This window comes from Protobothrops mucrosquamatus, unplaced genomic scaffold (genome assembly GCF_001527695.2).
Source record: "Protobothrops mucrosquamatus isolate PMUCROS unplaced genomic scaffold, P.Mucros_1.0 scaffold33, whole genome shotgun sequence".
Taxonomy (NCBI): domain Eukaryota; kingdom Metazoa; phylum Chordata; class Lepidosauria; order Squamata; family Viperidae; genus Protobothrops; species Protobothrops mucrosquamatus.
In genome coordinates this window covers 948,067-952,560 of record NW_015386417.1, presented here as the reverse complement: position 1 = coordinate 952,560, position 4,494 = coordinate 948,067, and positions in this window count along the sequence as shown.

The following is a 4,494-nucleotide window of genomic DNA, read 5'->3' as shown; positions in this document are numbered from 1 at the left end:
GTGCCTTTGTAGGAAAAATTTGTCGTGAGAAACGTGAATAATTACAAAATAGGTTCAAACACGGTGCTATGAATGTAGTTTCCCCCACCACTTCATACATTTCCTGAATCTATTTTTTTTATCTGAGGGAGTTGCTGTCTTGCCCTATAGTGAAGTCATGAAATATGATTCTTTTCAAAAAAAAAAAAAAAGGAACAACTTGAGGAGGGAAGGAAAAAGGTAGCTAGAAAAAACAGCAGGTTGTTCTATGTAGCTTCTGATTAAAATTTTAACTGGGGACGTCCCAAGTAGTAGAAACAGAGGGCACATCTGTTTTAAAGACTTCTAGTTCTGAAGAATTATATATGTAAGAAGTCTAGCCAGAAATTTGCACTCGGGTTAATATCTTTTTTTTTTGTGGTTCTGTTTTTTAAACTTTTCTTTGTATAAGTTCAGGAATTGTGTGTACTAAAGCCTTTTAGACAAGGAAATGACATTTCTTTAGAATCTTTTCTGATTTCTTACAATTAATTCTAATATCTTTCTATAGAGTGTGGTAAAATGTTCTTCTGTAATAGACCAGCAGCATTTTGAGATTTGCAGGGAGCATTTGTTCCTTTCCTATTGATTGTTAGGACTTTGGATATTTAAAATTAAAAATAATGTTCATGGTGTTTTGTTTTTACTGTTTGATCCAGTGAGATTGTTCTATCATCCATGTGAGAAAGAAAGGCTGAATCCAGTCACAATTATTTTAGCTTTAATTGCCAGAAAAGCAGCACAGATTGTGTGACTGTATCTCTCTCTTCATATATTTGGGCTAAGAATAAGTTGATGCATCTCCTTGAAAGATGGTGCTACCAACGAGAACTACCAAGACACAGTTCTAAAGTGGGAAACAGGATTGAGACTTTCAGGTATCCAACCAAAAGGCTCAGTTGATCTGCCATGAAAATAAGCCTTCTTCCCCAGTCCTCCAGATATTTTGGACTATAAATGTTATAGTGATGACTCTTAATTTTTTTTCTCTCATTAATGAATATTCTAAGCATTGTTTTCAATATTATTGCCATTTCAGCAATAAAGTGAAAATTTTGATGTTGGATAAGTAACAGTACCACTTTTTTCAGCTGATGTATTAAAATGATATGTTGTACATTAATTAGCCATCAAGCATCTTATTCATTACAAAAATCATTTGTATTAAGCAGGTATTTTTTATTAATACACTAATGCACTTATTGATTACATTACAAATGTTGACATTCTTAAAATTTTGTATTAGAAATGTATTAATAGAGAAAAATTCACAGTTATTCAGAAATTTGTTAGTGTAGGCATATACAGTTTTCTAGATATAAAGTTGCTTTTGCTTTGTTCTGAAGTTACGGATTAGAAAATAGAAAACAGAATGGAATGTTAGGCAAACTGGATGAAGGGCATAATGCAAATGTAACAAATTAGAAATTGTTATGAAAAAATCTTTCTCAAAGCACTTGAACTTTGGGTCAGTCAATGAAATTAAATGTCAATAGTTTCACAGTGAGCTTTCAGATTTAATTGGCAAAGGATGTCTTGAGTACTGGCCAGACAGTACTGAAATAAAATTTACATTCTTAATAGGGAAAGCTCTCTCTATAACTATTAGTAATAATTTGTAAATGTGGAACTGTTTGTACATAATGATAAGCCAGAATTACTGGCTTATCTTGAGTTACAGAAAAAATATAGTCTGCTACTGCTATTCATTTCTGTTCTGCCTGATCTTGGTAGTTCTTAAATGTATGGATTTCAACTCCCAGAATTCTCCAGCCAACATAGTTGCTAGGGAATTCTGGGAGTTGAAGCTCACACATCTTTTAGTTGCCAAGGCTGAGGAACAAGATCATCAGCTTGTACAAAGGAAGCATCAAGCATGAGTGAATCAGCTTTTTTTGTGCATCTCTGTGTTATTTATTCACAGTGTTACAAACCAGAAGAAGAAATAATTTAAAACTTCTCTGTCAGATTTATTTTTTTCTATGAATTATCTAGTGATAAACAATTGCTATAATAAATAAGCTGCCACCAATCAAGCTGAACCTCTTGATATCCCCTGGGTTGACTTCTTAGCTATTCTATCAAGAACTTCTGGGATGTTCAGCCCTGGGATATTCCCACTCAATGCCCAGAAAAACAGCCTCGAGCCAATCCTGAAAGAAAAGTTGTGCTCTAGAACCATGCAGTTCTTAATGTGCAGAAAGTTTCTATGGAAATGTCTAAAAGACTTTATTGGGAAAAGGGAAATATAGGGGAAATATAGGAGAAGAAAGCCACAATTTCTGTCACACACATAGATAATCTACAGATCAATACAGTTAGCTTATCTAAACTAGTTTCAGTACTTTTCTGTTCCTTGACTAAGCTTACATTTAACACATGTTCATTGCAGAGAAGTTGGTTGAAAGACAATTAGCTTGGCTGTTCATAGGCCTTTTTGATGTTTTTTTATTTTTTCTGGCCTTTTTCCTGAGCATTTCTCTCTAGCTTGGCAAAATGTAGGTAGTAAGTGAAAGGCAGTTTCTGTGAGTGGATAGGTTATTGTTTTGCCCACTAAAGGGCTACAGTATGTTCCAGTTATATTGTCCTGGGTCTAAAAATATATATCTATCTTCCTAATCACTTTTAATGGAATTACAAAGGTGCAGTCTACTAGTTATCCATTTGCCTTTGTATAACTGGAACTACAAAGATGATTAGGGGACTGGAGGCTAAAACATATAAGGAAAGGTTGTTGGAAATAAGTATGTCTAGTTTAATGAAGAGAAGAACGAGAGGGGGACATGGTAGCAGTGTTTCAATATCTCAGGGACTGCCACAAAGAAGAGGGAGTCAAACTATTCTCCAAAGCATCTGAAGGCAGGACAAGAAGCAATGGATGGAAATTAACCAAGCAGAGAAGCAACCTAGAACTAAAGAGAAATTTTCTGACAGTTAGAACAATTAATCAGTGGGACAACTGCCTCCAGAAGCTGTGAATGCTCCAGCACTGGAAGTCTTTAAGAAGAGACTGGACAGCCAAATGTTATAGAGCAGTGATGGCGAACCTTTTAGAGACCGAGTGCCCAAACCGCAACCCAAAACCCACTTATTTATCGCAAAGTGCCAGGGCCACATCAGCATTGTGGTGCCCTTGGGGGGGGGCAGGGAGACGCCTCTGAGTGCTGCCTCTGGCACGCAAAAACCGGGGGAGCAAAAATGGGCCACCGTGCTGCAAGGCGCAAAAATGGCTGCCACTGCACCGTGGGGTGCAGATACAAGGTGCTGCATCACGCAAGAACGGGGCAGGGCTAGTATCACACAGGCACTAGCCCCACCCCATTTGCAGCACGTGCATGCTCGCGGTCCCGTGTGCACATGCACGCATGTAAAATGCTTCCCCTCCCTTTTCTTCCAGTCCACCAATCGACAATAGTTGTTTACCTCTGCTCTACCACCTCTACTCGAGCTTGCTAGTTGGCCGCTTCGCCCCTTTGTGCTGGGCGGGGCTCCTGCTCCGGGCAGTGGTGGCAGCCTGATGGACCTGCTGCTGGTGGCAGTGGCGCATGTGCCAACAGAGAAGACTCTGCGTGCCACCTCTGGCACGCATGCCATAGGTTCGCCACCACTGTTACAGAGTTTCCTGCCTGAGCAGGGGGTTGGACTAGATGACCTCCAAGGTCCCTTCCAACTTTATATTATTATTATTATTATTATTATTATTATTATTATTATTATTATTATTATTATTATTATATGAACTAATTCTTTAGAGAAACAAACCTGACTTGCATGTATTGAAGTATCTCAGCAAGCAATCAATCTAGGAGATGTTTTGGAAATATTATGGTGTCACATCAAAGTCAGGAGTTTGTCACACACAGTAAACAAGGATGAGATAGCAATTCTAAATTCTGAAGGTATACAGTAATAGTTGGTGTTCCTGCTTCCAAAGTAGCACTCTTCTAATTGCAGTAACAGAAGTGGGTGTCTGACTGTGATAAGCATTCTCAGATCATCAGGTTAGATGGATTTTGGTAAAATACAACATATATATGTGGCATATACTTCAATCAGATGCAGACAGGATTGCAACTTTGATTAATATTTGTGTGTGTATATGTGTGTGTGTGTGTGGTATGTATATGTGTATGTGTGTGTGTGTGTGTGTGATATTGAAAACTGGTCGGAAGAATAAATTGTAACTATTATAGGATAGGGTGCGCAATCTGGGTGTCCTCCTGGATTCACGGCTGACACTGGATGACCAGTTGGCGGCCGTGACCGGGGGGGCGTTCTATCAGGTTCGCCTGATTCACCAGTTGCGGCCTTTTCTGGACCGGGACGCCTTGCGCACAGTCACTCATGCTCTGGTCACCTCCCGCCTGGACTACTGTAATGCTCTCTACATGGGGCTTCCCTTGAGGAGCACCCGGAGGCTCCAGCTAGTCCAAAATGCGGCCGCGCGGGCGGTGTTGGGAGGGACTCGTCGCTCCC